Genomic DNA, 17,637 nt, shown 5'->3' with positions numbered 1-17,637 from the left:
AAAGAAAGCGAACACATAAGCATTGCAATTAATATAAAGGAACTGTATACAGTACAGAATTATGGATGAGAAAGTTCTTAGCAAGTTAGAGATAACTATACTGCATAATGTTTTTTTAATTTGTAAGCCACCCAGAGTCAATTAGGTGAGATGCATGATATAGAAATTTACTATTTACTATTTAATTGACTATGGAATCTTCAGTATAATGCCATCCTTTGATAACATGAAATTGGAGTTTCTGCTAATGAATCCATTTCTACTATCTTCATAGGGATAACAGTGGCATTGTGAAGATTGCAAATGAAAGCTGTCAAGATCCCATAATGGAGATACAATTAGACTGTGAACTTGAAAGTGATTACTGTAACTCCAGGGGAGATCAGTCAAGTGATTTCAATAGCATTTCTGATTGGGTGAGTCATGAAGCTGGTCCTCAGCTCAAGGTAAAGGAAGACAATCTGACACCTTTCTATCTAAACAGAGGTCCTGATACACTTTCCTGTCCTGTGGATTTCTCTGCTAAACTACTGGGTGGACAACAGGAAATACCTTCAAAAGGATTTCCCAAAACTTCAACTTATTGGCGACAGCAAAATCCATCTACACCTGGGGTGTATGTTCCTGCTAGAATAATTTACGATCCAGCTTCTCAAGATAAAGATCTGGAATATCCTTGTTTTGAAATTTCTAAGGATCTTCATGGACAAAGAGCAGAAGAGGAGAATTTTATTATTCTTGTTGACTCGAATGAGGATGAAAATATATTACCTCAGTTGGGAAAAACTTTGCCTTGCCATTACCAGAAATATAAATCTTTCCAAGATCTCACCATGCTTCAAGAACATAGGAAGCTACACATGGCTAGGAATTCATATCGCTGTCCCCTTTGTGGCAAGGAGTTTTTTCGTGCAGCTAATTTGCGAATGCACAAATTGACCCATACTAAAGAGAGACCACACAAATGTCCAATATGTAACAAGGGTTTCATTCGTACCGCTGATGTTTGGAGACATCTCCGCAGTTTTCACAAGATAGAGCGCTCCAGTGTTGTTTTGGGAAATGCAAACATGAGGAATCAATGGTGCACAATGAAGAAAAATCAGGATAATAAAGGGAATCCTAAACAGTTGGGATCTGCTGCCAGCAATCTTGGAAAAGAAAGTTCAAAGCCATGTATCTGCCCAGTATGTCACAAAGCTTTCCGCAAACCTAACTTGCTTTCCAAACACAAAGTGATACATCGACAAGAAAAGCCATACAAATGCAAAGAATGTGGCATGGCCTTTGTCCAACTGGCTATATTAAAAAGGCACAATCTGACCCATACTGGAGAGCGTCCATTCTCCTGTGAAAGATGTAACAGCACATTTACACGTTTAGGTTCATTACATCGTCATCAACGTATCCATACTGGAGAGAAGCCTTATTCTTGTTCTTACTGCTGTGTGTCCTTTACAGACTTGGGAACTCTGAAGAGGCATGAACAGATTCATAAAGTCATCCAAATATAATGTGATGCCTCTGACATTAGACTTTATTTTATGCTATGTAAGTGATCCATTCATATTACAGTTGTACAACGAATCCCTGCCTCTTCTACATACTGCATGTAATACACCAAGTGAGCACAATCTAATTGCAAGCCATAATTGGCCCATATCCAAAACTTTCTGGAAGCCCCAGAGTTGTTTGAAAAGTTTCCATTAAACTATTTGAAATACAATGAGACAAAAATTATTAAATGTATTAGGAATAATCCACCCAAATGTTCCAATAATAGAAGATAATTATGTTAACTACATTAAATAAAAATGTATATTTTCCCCCCTAACTACATAAAACTCAAAAGGCTAGTTGTCCTCACTCCAAGAAATGCTCTTTACTTTAATGTAACAGAACAAATATGTATATTATACTTGCGCGCACACACATTTTATGACATGGTTACATCATCGTACATAGCCTTTTATATCATCTTAGTCTCTTACCTTTTTATGATTGTCAACAAAATGTATCGTCATTTGAGAGTGCTAGGTCCCAGGAGACAGTGAGTGGAGAAACAGGTTTTGCTTGTGGTATCTGTTAAGTCAGAATATATTTGAACATGAAGGTAATCACTTGATGCTTCAGGTATCAGCATATGCTGATGAAATGATGAGCCTGAAGGCTTCAGAGGACCATGACCTTTAATGAGCATTTTTGGTAAATTTAAATGAATGAAAAGTTTGCTTACTCTTTTGCTTACTCAGCCCACAGCAGGATGAGGATGAAGTGAGTTTTCAAGGACCTTGAATCTAGATGTCCACAATCCTAGACCAACATCTTACATTAACAAGTCATTCTACTGTTTAATGGAAAGAATAGTAGCATTTCACTTACATCCCATATTCCATGCATGGCAACTGCTGAAATGGAAGCTTATGGGAATCATGCCTCAGAATGATGGAGCAGCCCCATAGTTTAGAGTGGTGAATTATTTAACTTGGCCCACATTCTAAATCTTTTACCAGTTTCTCCGACCGTACCAAATCTGGACCTGTTCTCTTCAGATTTGAAATTTATTAAGTGATGGCATTCTGAGCCCTTTTACCCAATTCCTAATCAATATTCTGTTGGGTTGGGAATAAGCTAAATTAAATATATATATTGATTAGCAAAGAAAGAAACAAGCCAACAACCAATGGCAAACTTTTATGGACAATATTCCACCCAATGGAATATATTCCATCTTTCTACCCCAACGTGTGAGAATGCCTTTGGAACAGCCTTATCTCTTAGTGGTCCCATCTGTGAAAGGATTTAGGAGAAAAATTAACCCACTTGGAGGAAGGCAAATTGGAATGATGATTCTATATATAAAATTTCGTTCTCGCTCCTAGGGATGGCCTGTATCTTCCTCAATCTTGGGTTCTCCATCAGAGGTCTGGGAGTTTGAGTGTTCTGCACAGTATCTTAGTTGTTCCTAACACTGCTCTTCTGGACAGAGAGCTCTGCTCTTGTTCCTGGGATCTGTTGGCATCACCCTCCTTGCCCTCCTTTGGTTGTTCACTTCAAGACTCTAATAGATTCTGATGATAATGGCAACTCCAGAGGCATTAAGTGATTCCTGTTGATTTCATAATATTGTTAATAACATTATTAGGGGTTTGTTTTTTTCTTACAGCCCTGGTATTTCCTAATCTTCCTTAAAAGTACTACCCAGCTTTGATATTGCTTAGGTTTTTTTCAAATCAGAGGTTTATTGTCACCAATCATTTATACAGAAGTTAACTCTGCACCTGTGTCCCCATAACCACCAATTAAGATGATTGGCTTCCAATAGTAACCTGTTTTTCCCCCCACAAAATTATCCATTTGTGGCACTGGGAAATTCATCCCGAACAAGTGTGTGAAGAAGAACATTGGATATAGGTACAGAGTAAAACATGCACTTAAAAACTCAGGTCCTTTAGCTTCAGGCTTTGTCTTATCCAAGGGTTGCTAAATAGTAGGAAGGGGGGGCAGTATACTGTATGTAGTTTATATCAGCTACTTCTGGATACAAAACCATATCTCCTTCACCTGAGCTAAATATCAGAAACTTAAGAAGCTTAAGTATCTGGTCTAGAGTACAGTAGAGTGAACACAATTGGAAGCAGCAACTTCATTATTAAGTGAAATGGTCATTAAGTGAAATATCAAGTCATGACTGCTTACATCTTTGCTTCACCTTTCCTTAGCTTTACAAAGGATACAAGACCAAACATTTCCAAAACTCTACTTAAGAGTAAGCCATGTAAAAGCAAATCTTGTAGTCCTTCCCCCCCCCCCCACTGCTGCCCTTTGGAACACTCACCCTAGTACTAAGTTCATTAGCAAGACAATTGATGTTTCCAGTTCCAGTTATCTTTATCTATTTCACTTGCTAATTCTATTATATCAAACTAACAACAATACAGTGCTATTTAACCTCATAATCAGCAGTAGTAGCAACAGCAACAACAATTTTTAAAAACACCTGGAAAATGTATAACAATTCAAAAAACTGAATATATGTCTGAAAGATGACTTGATTCCCCTTTGTCAGGAAAAAATAACCTGATTCAAATTCAACACACAATCATTCCTGCAAATCAGGTGTTTTGGTAGTCTTTGAATTTACAGCCATTTGTTAGTAGCTATTCAAAGTTACAATATCGCTGAAAATGACTTACAACCAGTTCCTGCACTTATGACCATTGCAGGATCCCCCATGGTCACATGAGCACAATTCAGGCACTTAGCAACTGGAATGTATTTATGATGGTTGTAGCCTCCCTGATGATCATGTGATCACCATTCACGACCTTCCCAGCCAGCTTCTGACAAGCAAAGTCAATGGGAGAAGTCAGATATGCTTAACAACCACAATTCACTTAACTGATGCAAAAAAAACCCAACAACCCCAAAAATGATGTGCTTAACAACTGTAGCTGAAAAGATCATAAAATTGGACATGACTCATTAGCCACCTTGCTTAACAATGGAAAATCATGTCTCAATTGTAGTTATAAGGTAAGGACTGCCTGTATATTTCTTCTATTGTCTGATACACCAGCCAATCCCTGTTCTGAAATATCCACAGCTCTTGATGTCTTCATAGATTCTACCTGGTCTGGATGTGGCAAAGAACAATATTTTAATACATAGAAATGATCTAGAGTCATATTAAGAATTCTGTTGCTTTCAGTCCAAAAGATAGAAATCAGACAAATTCAAAGTATATGAGTGTATAATATATTCCAGTTCCTAAATTCATCATCACATTATTACTGATCATTCTCTGAAGTATCCTGTATAAGGGTGGCAACATTTTTCTTACAGTAACCTCATTTTAAAATAATAAGAAACTTATTCCACATTATTTAAATCACCTTCCATTGGTTTACTAGGACAATATATTCCAGCTCATTATTTTGAGGTTGCATAAATCATATCAGTTTTGGCAACTTTCTTCAACTTCCTGTAAAAAATGTTTACTGGCTTAAGATCTGTCAAAAATTGCTCCTTAACTTCCTAAGCACTTTGAAATTTCAGAAGCAGAAATAGCATCTGGGCTAAATTGAGTGACTTGAGAAACTCTCAAGTATTCTGAGATAAATCAAGCACATATTGAAGTCAATTCCTGAACTAGACAGCAGATGGTGACTTTGTCCTTCCAATGATCAGAAATACTAATGAAGGAAAAGAAAGCCTGCTGATATAAAAATATGCATAGAAATCAGATGCAATTTGTAACTACATGATTCAAAAAGAACTCTTCACCCTGGGTAAAGGAAAGAGGCACACATTTTGACGTGAATCAAGGGTTAGGGATCTATCTATCTATCTATCTATCTATCTATCTATCTATCTATCTATCTATCTATCTATCTATCTATCTCTATCTCTATATCTATCTATCTATCTATATCTACTGTATATCTATATCTATATCCATATCTACTGTATATATATCTATCTAATCTATCTAATTTATATCATATCTATATCTACGTATCTATCTCTATATATAGGGATGCGGTGGCTCAGTGGGTTAGGATGCTGAGCTTGTCGATCAGAAGGTCGGCAGTTTGGCAGGTCAAATCCCGAGTGCTGCGTAACAGAGTGAGCGCCTGTTACTCGTCCCAGTTTCTGCCAACCTAGCAGTTCGAAAGCACGTAAAAATGCAAGTAGAAAAATAGGGACCACTACAGTGGGAAGATAACAGCATTCCGTGTGCCTTTGGCGTCTAGTCATGCCGGCCACATGACCACGGAGACGTCCTCGGACAAGCACTGGCTCTTCGGCTTTGAAACGGAGATGAGCACCGGCCCCTAGAGTCGGAAACGACTAGCACGCTATGGATTCTACCTGGTTTACAGAAGACCTGCTATTCCATAAGCTGCAGGACAAAGTTTAAGATTCTTTGAGATGCATTCCACAATGCCCTCAGATTAATTCAGCATTCTCCTTTTCAGAATTAACTAGAAAGAATAATTCAGATATACCTATAATGGACCAACTCTCTGATTTCCCTACTTCTTAGGATAAATATATTGATTGCCTATTTGTGGGGTTGGTTATTACCCATTAAAGAGCTGGAAAAGATACTGTCAAGCCCTTTCTTATGTTGAAGTAATTGCCTTGGGACCAAGATTGCGGGAGATAATGTTCCAGGATGCAAGACCCCATTCAGACCCTCTGATTACTAATATTGGCAGGGAAAGCTATTTCCTAGGAATTTTTTTCCAGCTTTTGGGTCTTAATTAGTTTACAGGGATTGATGGAAATTGGCCCCTTGATTTGGGAGAGGGAGAAGGAAAAAATACTGGCTATAAGCCAGTAGATGCCTTTTATGTAATTTCTTGATTTGTTCTTTGTGAAGTCAGCATTTTGAAATAAGCAATCAGATTGGTAAACAACTCTGAAAAGATCAGGGTCCATAATTACAGCAAGTTAGCACTAATTTCTTGCTCATTATATAGTCTGAAGATGGATATTGAATGCCCTCAGTAGCAGCCAAGGCTGGCCTTTAAGAAAAAAAAACTAAAATCTGATGAATCTGTCTTAAATTTAAAAAGCCATTACAATTTTGCAATATATGTATTAACTTTCCACCCTTTCCTCCTTTGCAAAATGCTTTCAAGCTGATAAAAAATGTTTGTGAAAGTGCTTCCATCACATAAGCACTAGACCTCCCTCCCATGCAACTGGTGCCTCCAGATTTATTGGAATTTTAACACTCAGATTTTGCAATGGCTGGGAATTCTAAACATTGCAGAGTCATTGTAGTGAGCAACAACAAATTTAAATAACAGTAAATTGCAAAAGGCAGCTTTACTTAGAACAGCTTACAATCTGCACCATCCGACAACATCTGCCTACCCCAGGTTCTTGGGAAGAATTCAATAGGTGGATAAAAATGCCAACCAGTCTAAACATCTGGCTGACTGTGTGACCAATCATAATAATAACAATTGTTGAACAGTATGGATAATAGTTTTTCATGCCTCTGTTTGAGCTGTGTTTGAATAATTTACTTGCTTCCCATGGAGAGATGCAACAGAAATACTAATTTTCAAAGGTTGCTTGTTATGTTTGTTTCTGTATGAATCACTGCTTTGGATTACTGCCAGAAATATTTTCTGCATTAGAAACAAAAAAGTTAACTTTCTTTTTTAATTAATTTTATTTTTGCAAGTTAGTCATGAAAAGGGCAAGGAACTATGGAGGCCACTGGCCATCTACCTTACCCCTGGTCTCTCATATCTTACATAGCTCCTCACTGTGGTGTCTTAGACTTCAGGAGGTATTGCCTAATCAGCAATATAATATATATTTCCATATTTCAGATTTCCTTTGTCAGCAATGAAGATGTTTGTAACTATTAGAATGATAAGACTTCTTGTAAAAAAAAGATAAGGAAATTCTTAGAAACTGTATTTTGCCTCCAATGCCATAAGATACATTCTTTTATGCTTTTGTAAAATCAACACAAATATTCCTTATAATTTTGTCCCTCTCCCCTTTTAGACTCTTAGGGGAAAGGAACAGTTTTGAATTCCTTTTCTATTCTTCCATACATACCTACACTCCATTCATTGAGAGGGATAGAGAGATACAGCTAAATTTCTAAGCTTCCAGAATCTTGGCAGCATCTGCATGAGATATGCAGACAAAAAGGCCAGCTGCTCATTTATGAGATCCAAGCTCTGCAATTAATATGCTGAGGAAATAGAAGCATTTGTGTATCACTTTCTATTTATGCCACTGAACCATTCCAATTTTACCAAAAAATCAATTCTTTTGCCATAGGGGCAGTCTGTTGTAGGAAAAGCTCTGAATTTTGGATTCTTCATCTGGAATGCCTTTGTCCCATCGTGTCCAAAGAAGATTATATGCCTGTAACTACCGTAGATACAAAAAGCTTACATTTGATATTATGCTTTTAGAACAGCACACCTTTATAGAAGAGATAAGGATCAACTTGCATGCTGCATTCAGACTGCAACTGAGGGGTTGTTGTTTTGGTGTTTGTTTGTTTTTCTTTTGCATTTTTGAATACTGTAGTTCCCTATTTGGAAAAAGTTTTCTACATGTGGAAATGTAGCATAGAAGAAAATGTGGTGGTTGATTAACCAATAAAAAAGACAAAGAGAGAAATCTACAATATTTTTTTCTTGGTGACAGAGAAACTCTCCCTACTTGTATAACTATTCTTAAAGGTAAAGTAAAGTAAAGGTTCCCCCGCACATGCGTGCTAGTTGTTTTCGAACTGCTAGGTTGGCAGAAGCTGGGACGAGTAACAGGTGCTCACTTGGGATTTGACCTGCCAAACTGCCGACCATCTGATCAACAAGCTCAGCATCCTAACCCACTGAGCCACCGCATCCCTTTTTAACTATTCTTATGGTACTGTTTATTTTGCAATTACTCAGAACATTTTACATATCTCACCTTCACACTCTGTAATGAATGTAGACAGTTATTTAGGTTAAATATACACAAGAGCACCCTACTTCTTTTCCCTTTTTTTCTTATCAATAGATTTGGAAGGGCCATTTAAAATGTGGCTTGAATGGCTAAATGTTCTTTGTGGTAATATCTGCCTGAAGACTTCTAGATACTGTGAAAACCTGTACAGAATTGTGCTATTTGACTGATACACTAATATCAGCTATTTATGGTTTCCCCCCCTCAAAATATTTAGTTTAGCTGACATTGAGGAGCAGAATCTAAGGCTTTTTAAAAAGAACTAAAGTAGTACCGAGAACTAACCAGTATCTGCCAGTGAGGAATTGCACAGTGGCCATGGTACATGGAGTAATTTAAGCGATATGTCAGAAAGCATTGTGGTGACGATGTCATTGTATGAACTGATGAAATATGTTCCCATTTTCTCTGATTTCACAAGGTCCTTCTGGAAGGTCTGCCAATCAGCTGCAGAGTTGGCTGTACCTTCTGTTCACATTCCCAGGGAAAATAAACACAAAAGAGAAATCTTTCTTTTACTCTTGAGTACAAGGACCACCCTGGGATCTGGGCAAGGCTTTAGAATAAAAGATCTTTTTCAATAAAATGTGGGGCTTAAATGTGGGAACTCTGACTGAATTAAATGTCTTCTGTAAAATCAGTCTTTCTCAGTGTTGGCCCTTGAAAATCTATTAATAGAGAAGACATTTGAAGAGCAAGTTGTTGGAAATAATTATTGGAAATAGCATGAAAGTTTAGATCTGGACCTGAAGACCTCCAAGGTCCCTTCCAACTTTGATATTCTAGTCTGTTCTAAGGCTGAGAAAGCATTTATACTAGTGATATGATCCGAAGTCAAACATTCATCTTAGAAATGAATTTCTTGGCGGTTTTACTGATCCTAAAATAATTGTTCCTAGGGGTGAATTTCCAGGTATTTGATGTGTCACCTTCCATCCAAGGTGGACAGAGGCAAAGCAGATTAACTGTTATTTGGGAGAAGGATTTCTGTTAACTAAAGCTTTTCTTCCTTCAGCCTGATAAGCTAAACCCCTGAAATTCTCTTCAGAAAGGTTCAGGTGCTCCTATAAAAGGTAAGGAAGAAGTGACATCTCTAAAGAGGCAAGGAACAACAGGGAGGACAGAACAGTGGTGGGTGAGAGGAAAAGTACAAAAAACAGAAAGAAATATGGAGACAAGTAGAGTTCTGCTGTTCATTTAGGAGTTATGATTTAGATAAATTCATGCATGAGATGGTAGGTAGGTCTGAAGCCATCTAGAAGGGTCTCATGGTCAATAGTATCAAAAGCTGCCAAGAGGTCTACGAGCACTGAGAGGGGCACACTATCTCTATGCAGGTCCCAACAACAGTTGCCCACAAGAGTGACCTATGGTATCTATATTTCATGGCCAGAGTAGGCTAGAGAGTGGATGATAATTAAGAAGAATAAGAGGATCCGTGGGTGGCCTCTCAAGGAGGTTAGGGGCACCATATCCACTTTTAAGTTTGTCTTTATACATCAGGAGGATGATTCAAGAGGAAAAGGTAGAACTAGAGCAGGGGAATGGATTTGAGCTGCATGGGAAGAGAAATTGCTCAAAGTGGAGATGGCAAATAGCAGAAGCACTTAAATAAGGACTGGATTGATAGCCACTACTCAGAGTTTCCACATTGTAGATCAAGAATACAGTATCAGAGTGGACTAATAGCTTCCGAGGTGCCTTCCAGTACTATAGCATAATTTGTGCTTGGTTCCAGGTTTAGTATTATTAAAAAGATCCTGTGAAATGAATTCAATTACAATAGATAGTTATCTTCTGCTTACAGCAAGCATGCACTAAACCACCTCTAGTTCTGGTAATCTAATTGCTATCACACAAAGGGGAGTACTATTTGTTATGTATGAGAGATGCCAGGCTGGAGTTGACACCAGACAGCAGGTGGCATCGGTCAGCTGGCCTGATTGGTCAACCTGTCTGGTGGGAAAGGTACAATGCCAGGTTGGGTGTTACCTGGCCAGTGGGAAAATAGAGCAACTGGGTTGGCTGATTTTCAAGGGCTTCAGTAGCATAAATGGGAGAACCGGGGGTTGGGCTGCACTTTTTCCATCATGTAATCCAGAAACAACATCATGTATGATGCTGACTCGTCATTGTGTCCACGCAGCCGCACTCGATTTAACAGTGGCGACGAAGGTGGGATTAAGACAGGAGTCGGAAAAAGCCGGCTAGCATTGCTGCAAAGAAGCCGAGAGACAGCTGCGCACCACGGGAAATTCAAAAAGCCGTCAACTAAGGCGGAAGAATGTTGAAGCTTGGCATCGTGAAGGAGTTCGATGTCCGACACCCGGAGGAATGGGGAGACCATGTGGGCCAAGTCGAGGGCTACTTGTTAGTAAATAGCATAAATGAGGACCACAAGAAAGCAGCAGCATTATTAGCCCTCAGCGGACCAGCGGTTTATAAGATAGCTGTGTGCCACCCGGCAGCGGTTGCCTCAGTTTCTTACGCCGAACCAAATAAAACACTGAGACAACATTTTATGCCTAGACAATCCAAGCAATACTGGAGAAGAAAATTCGAGCATCAGAACCAGTTACCGGGCGAGTCCTTTACAGACTTTGTAGCAGCAGTACGAGAAGCTGCATGCCGATGCAAGTTTGTGGACCTAAATGAGAGGATCCGGGACAGAGTGGTCTTAGGGTTAAGGGACGAATGGTTACAAAATAAAGTGATTGCAAAGCCCACAGGGGACCTTCAAGAAGTCCTGGACGATTTAATGACCCACGAGACCACCGATCTACGCGACTTCCCCCGTCATAGCAATGGTGCAAGCGGTTCCATTCACCAAGAAAGCCTTGTGGACGGCGGAGTGGGAGACCTCCAGTTTGAAACAGAGATAGATGAAATAACCCAAAGATTCGAGAGGACTCCGATCCGAAACGACCGCCACAACACCGGAGGAAGGCAAAGGAAACCAACAATAACCAGAGCACCAAAGGACACTAACAGAGCATCATGCAGATTCTGAAATGCAAAGTGTCGTGCCTGCAGCAAGATGGGCCACATTCAGACCATCTGCAGAAGCCGGGTCCGGGACAGCCTCCACAACTTAGAAGCGTGGGCACCAGGTACCAAATTTTTTCCACGTTGCGGCACCGAGTCCCTTCGGCACCAGGCACTAACCACTAACAGGGGAAATGGGGTGGTAGCCACAGGCCGCTATACAATCAATCAAATGCTAGGCCCAAAAATTAGAATCGAAGTCCTCTTGCAGGGAATTCCCTGCAAGATGGAGATCGATTCGGGGGCTTCTGTCTCAATAATTTCGGCTTCCGGTGGCTGCGCGGCGCCGGAGACAGCCTTCCCGGGCTGCCCGCGGCTCAGCTGAGTGATTTTCGCCCGAAACAGCGCCGATCAGCTGTTCGGGCGAATTTGAAGCCCCCTCCTCGGGAGAAGAGGAGGGGGTGAGGCCCCAGGTAGGGGTAGAGTTCTCCGGGGCCGCCTGAGTTTTGAGCTTGGGCGGCTGAAGGATTGAACTCCCCCGAAGCTTGGGTTGCTCCCAGCTGGTCAGCGTCTCTGCTCCGGGCTTCATGGAGCAGAGCCAGGCGTCTGCGACCACCCCTGCCTGAAGGAAAAACTATGGATTAAAAGGAGCAGGCAGAGCGGTACAAGAGGAAAAGGTGAAGAGGATTACTTTATTTTACTCTCGAGCTTGATGGACTTTTTAAACTTAAAGTGAAAGTGCGTCACAAGTGAAAGTAAAAGATGGCGGCTAAACCTCCCCCTAAAACTCTTCAGAGTGCTGGAACTTCTCCGGTGCAACAATCATCATTGCAGGCATTGTATCCTCCTGATGTATTGACATCGAAGGACTTACAAGATGCTCTTGAAAAACTTACTCAGGTAATTTTGGAATCAATGGCTGATAAATTTGCACAGATGGAGGAGAAATTGGAGAAGTTGGAGAAGAGAATGGAGGAGAGGATGGAACAGAAGTTCAGTGTGATGAAGGTAGACATTTTGTCTTCAGTGTATAAAGTGGCTGAATGTGTGGAAGATTTGGAGGAAAAAGTGGAAGATTTGACTCAAAAGAATGCCATATTAGAAGCAAAAGTATTGGAGAATGAAGATTTAAGAGACAAAATGGATAGAGAATTGAGTCTTGCTCAATATTTCCAGATGCAGTTTGCCATTAGAATTAGAGGTTTAAAGGAGAATATTAAGGAAGATCTAAAGCAGCTGGTTTCTGAGGCTCTCGAAGTGGTATTGAATCAGCCAGCATCTGAAATAAAAGGAGGCATGGATAAAGTGTTTCGTGTGAATTCATGGATTGCTAGACAGAGAAAGCTGCCTAGAGATGTGGTGGTTTATTTTGCAAAAAGGGAAATTAGAGATGAAGTTATACAAGCTGCCTATGATACTAAAGTGGTGATTGCTGATCAAGAAGTTCTGGTTCTAAAAGAAATTCCTCCAAAGATTTTAAGGAGAAGGAAGGATTTTACGTTTCTTGTGCAAGAGCTTAAGCAACGAGATATAAGGTTCAGATGGGAGATCCCAGCTGGGTTGATGGTGATGCATGAAGTTAAAAGGTACCGTTTGGTTACTGTGATGCAAGCGCGTGATTTTTACAATAATGTTTTAAAAGCAACCCCATTAACACTTCTGGAAGCTGCAAAGGGATCTGGAGAAGGAGAACATCAAGAGGCTGAAGATGGACAGATAGAGGAGAAGGCTGCTGGAGGAGATCAAGCTACAACTTCTTTGGATGATCCCAGAGAACAGAGGGTGACGCGTGCTGCTTTAAAACGATCAAAAAAGATAAAAGAACAAGATCAGCAGAAGTCTATGGAACTTTCACAACGTACTTACAGCCAAGCAGTGGGAGGTGGGAAAAGATTTGGGTGAGGAATGTAAAATTTACACAAGCTTGAAATTTAAGAGAGAATTTTTACAAAATGTTTTATAGAGGGCATTTAGATCTTAAAAAGCTAAGTATGTATCTGAATTATTAGCCTAAATGTTGGAGGTGTGGTGATGAAGACGCAATATATTTTCATGTATGGTGGACTTGTAAAAAGGTTAAGGCTTTTTGGATAAAAGTCTGGTAGAACATACAGAAGATTTTTAAACGGACTGCCGAACATAGAAGAGTGGACTTTAAAGGCTTCTCACCTGGTTGAAATGGCGAAGATTTTGGCCTATTTGAAAGATTATTTGCAAGAATGCTATATTATGGAAGGGAGAAAATGGATTGAGTTTATTTAGAACAAGTATAGGGTTAAGAAGTTTTATGTAGTATTTGAATAAGTCTTCTTTCTTTTTTTCTTCTTTTATCTTAGTTTTTTTATATATATATTTAATATTACTAAGGTTTGCTTTATCCTATATAAGCTAGAGAGTGATAGATTTTAGAGTTTATGGTTGTTAGTATATGGTTGTTTATGATTGTTTTTTTATATATACCTTGTATTTAGCTCTGGGAAGTCAGGGGGGGAGGGGGGAGGGGGGAGAGGAAGGGGGGGAGGGAGAAGGGAGGGGGAGGGGGGATTTTTAAGGGAAAAATTGTTTGTTAAAACTTTTCAATAAAAAAAAATTTCATAGGAGACATTGTCCTCAATTTCGGAAAAGAGCAGCCGCCGAATTCACCTCACCCCCACCCCCATCCAGTTAACAGATTTCCAACGGGCTCCGATTAAATTGAAAGGCAAGGCCACTATGGAGGTATGTTTTAAGGGGTTTAAGGGTCTGTTGGAACTACTGGTAACTGAGGGAAGGAGAGCTAGTTTGGTAGGCCTTAACTGGTTTGGGGCGTTAGGGATCTGGTTAGGGGGAATCAACTCAATCCAACCCAGGAGTCTCGAATCTGTCTGCAAAAAATTTGCAGACGTGTTCGATGGGACATTGGTCAAATACAAGGCCCCCCCATTAAATTTAATTTAAACCCCGGGGTTCTCCCTATAAGAATTAAGGCCAAACACAAGATTGAGAGCAAACTGGAAAAGTTAGTAGGCCAGGGAGTGTTAGAACCGGTGGAAGGAGGGCCCTGGGAAACCCCCATCATCACCCCCCTCAAACCCAATGGGGAAATTAGAATTTGTGCGGATTATAAAGCCACCCTAAATAGGGCTTTAAATCTGCATGCTTACCCGGTTCCGACGGTGAAGCATGTCCTCTCCACTATCCAGTCGGGCGCCATCTTTGCTAAATTAGATTTAGCGCAGGCGTATCAGCAGTTAACTGTAAGCAAGGAAACTGTGGATGCACAAACCATTGTAACCCACAAGGGGGTGTTCAGGGTGAACAGATTGCAGTTTGGCATCTCTGCAGCACCTGGGATCTTCCAAGAAGTGATGGAGAGAACTTTAAAAGGTATTCCTGGTTTTTGTCCTTATTTTGATGATGTGCTAATTGCTGGAGAGGATGAGGGAATATTGGTTAACAGGCTAGAAGCTGTACTAGACAGATTTAGAGCAGCTGGCCTCAAGCTAAAGAGGGAGAAATGCTCCATAGGAGTGACATCCACGGAGTTCTTGGGCTATAGGATTGATGCTCAGGGCATTCATCCTACTGAATCCAAAATTAAAGCAATTAAATTAGCTCCAGCTCCAAAAAATAAGGCAGAGTTACAGGCTTTTTTGGGGTTAATTAATTTTTATCACACATTCCTGCCACATAAGGCTGCTATAGCTGAACCTTTGCACAGGTTACTAGACAAAAAACACCTTGGGTTTGGAATAAGGTTCATAATAATAGTTTTGAGAACCTCAAACAGTTACTGTCAAGTAGCTCCACAGTAACGCATTTCATTGAAAACAAGCCCATTTGCATAGCTTGCGATGCATCACCATATGGGGTGGGTGCTGTAATAAACCATCTGGAGGCAAATGGGGAACAGAAACCCATAGCATACTACTCCAGAACCTTGTCCAAGGCAGAGAGGAATTACGTCCAAATTGATAAAGAAGCATTGGCAATAGTCGCAGGTGTTAAAAAATTCCATGATTATTTGTTTGGAAGGGAGTTTACTATTTTCACAGACCACAAATCTTTGCTGGGACTATTTACAGCAGACAAACAAACACCTCAATTCATGTCCCCAAGGATGCTAAGATGGTCAATATTCCCCTCTGCATATACGTACAAAATAGTTTACAGACCTGGAAAGGAGATGGGGCATGCAGACGCTTTAAGCAAATTGCCCTTACCAGAAACTGACCCTGATCCTGCGCCAGCAGGTCAAGTCTTAGCCATACAAGAACTCCCTGAATGCCCTCTCACGGCGAGAGATATTGCAGCCAGCACAGCAAAAGACGCAGTGCTCAGTAGAGTGGCATTGTGGGTTCAATTTGGCTGGCAAGAGAAAAACCCTGGAGCCCAGTTTCAGGCTTATTTTGTGAGGAGGAGCGAAATGTCCTCCCACAAAGTTTGTCTGTTATGGGGCAACAGAGTGATAGTGCCAGACAAGCTCAGAAGCAGAGTCTTAAAAGACCTGCATCAGGATCACCCCAGAATTGTCCGCATGAAAGCCCTGGAAAGGAGCTACTTGTGGTGGCCGGGCCTGGACAAAGCCATTGAGGAACAAGTAACGGGATGCTACCAATGTCAGAGATCCAGACCTGAGCAATCACATGCTCCTGTGCACAGGTGGGAAACCACGCACAACCCATGGTCTAGAGTACATATAGATTACACTGGACATTTCCAAGGGCAACTTTTCTTAGTGGTTGTGGATAGTTATTCTAGGTGGTTAGAGGTGGTGCCTGTGAAAAGTATGATGTCTGCTAAGACCATACAGGTGCTGAGAGGGCTCTTTGCCATGCATGGGTTACCTGATGTGATTGTATCTGATAATGGGCCTCAATTCACATCTACCAAATTCCAGGATTTCATCAAGGCCAACTCGATTAGACACACAACGGCTGCACCCTTCCACCCATCCAGTAATGGCTTGGCAGAGAGAATGGTAAGATCAGTGAAAAACGCACTGCGACGAATTATTGATGGTGATTGGCATCAGAGACTGGCTCAATTCTTATTGGCTCAACACACAACACCATGTACAGCTACGGGTAAGAGCCCAGCCGAGCTGCGCTGGGGTAGAAGACTGTTAACCAGATTGGACAGACTGCACCCAGATAGGGTGGCCGCAGAGGTGGAACAACCCAACACAGTCAGAAACTTTTCTGTGGGGCATTTAGTGTGGGTCAGAAGCTATGGGGTGGGAGAGAAGTGGTTGCAAGGAGTGGTGGTTGACAAAATTGGGCCCTTGTCATACGTCGTTGAGGGGGAAGGGGGCCGGCAGGTCAGAAAGCATATTGACCAACTCAGGAAGAGGGCTCCGGAGAACCGGCAACAACAACAACAAGAAGCCTACACTCAGCAGCCAAATGGGCCATCTACAGAACCACAAGAGGGATGGAGTACAACCACCACTACCTGCAGCATCTCATCAAGTAGCAAACCCAACTCCATCTCAAGGCCAGCAATGTCAACTGAAACAGATAGTAGAACAGTACCAGCGGAAAGGCCACTGCAAGAAATTTCAACAGATCAGCCATTGGTAGGGGGAGTAACTCCTGGAAGTGAGTTAGCGGCCAGAAAACAGCCGGGAAGGTACCCGGCCAGGACTCCCAAGAGCCCGGCATACCTCAAGGACTTTGTGAGGCCTTAAATGGGTACGGGTGGTAGGTAGATATAGGAATTCAAAATAGTTGTTCTCGTTGGAGAAGGGGTGTTATGTATGAGAGATGCCCAGCTGGAGTTGACACAAGCGGTTGGCGAATTACCCACACACACACAGACTGTACCTACTGAGCGGAACCGGCAGATGGCTCCGATTTCCAGCCCAGCTGGAACTTTTCCTCCAATGGACTTTGGCTTGGGTCTACTGGAACAGACCAGCCAAAAAGACTCAGGGTGACCTGAAGCATACGGGTCTCAGAATACTGGTCTACCCAGCCTGGCAGGTGAGCTGGTAGGCCAGGAACCTCCAGTGGTTCTGAGACATTCAGAGCGGTCGAGAAGGCCACCAAAGTATTTGCATGACTATGTTCAATACTTGAGATTGTGAACCATCTAGGGGGAAGGGGTCTTATGTATTGGTGTAAAATGGAAACCGTTATTGTTAACTACTGTGTCTGTTTAAACTCCAGACTGCTT

The sequence above is a fragment of the Vipera ursinii genome (assembly GCF_947247035.1).
Source record: "Vipera ursinii genome assembly, chromosome: 3".
In the NCBI taxonomy this organism is placed as follows: Eukaryota; Metazoa; Chordata; class Lepidosauria; order Squamata; family Viperidae; genus Vipera; species Vipera ursinii.
This window is presented reverse-complemented; position numbering follows the sequence as displayed.